The following is a 564-nucleotide window of genomic DNA, read 5'->3' as shown; positions in this document are numbered from 1 at the left end:
TAATTATTTAGGATATAAAATAGAGCTACAAAAAATTAGACCCCAAAAGGTACAAATTAGGAGAGATTGACTACATACTCTTAATGACTTTCAAAGATTATTTGGAGACATTTCTCATCTACAAACTATTGTTGGGGTAAAAAATGATGAACTGAATAATTTGTTCAAAACCTTAGAAGGTGACAAGGACTTAAATAGTCCAAGAGAATTATCACCTGAAGCTAAGAAACCATCTCTCGAGTTTGAAAGCTGCCCCACCCTACTCAAGCCTAGGTGAAACCCTAGCCTTAGCCAGCAGTGGGATTCATCACAGTTCTAGCTGAGACCTTGAGCCAAAGAAGCAGCCAACACATGCTTATTGTTTTACACTGGAAGAATTAGAAGGAATCTGTTGTATGGCCATGCACAGCTCATAGACAAGGATAATGGTCAGATCATCATTGTAATGTCAGCATTTGACACATAGAAGTTCCCAGGAAGAGAGCCAAAGCATACCAGCTTATCTTTTCACAGGTTAATAATTATCAGAACATCTGAGGCAATCACCCCAGAGACCATCTACTT

This window comes from Peromyscus maniculatus, chromosome 23 (genome assembly GCF_049852395.1).
Source record: "Peromyscus maniculatus bairdii isolate BWxNUB_F1_BW_parent chromosome 23, HU_Pman_BW_mat_3.1, whole genome shotgun sequence".
Taxonomy (NCBI): domain Eukaryota; kingdom Metazoa; phylum Chordata; class Mammalia; order Rodentia; family Cricetidae; genus Peromyscus; species Peromyscus maniculatus.
The sequence above is the reverse complement of the archived record's forward strand: the minus strand, read 5'-3'. Positions refer to the sequence as shown.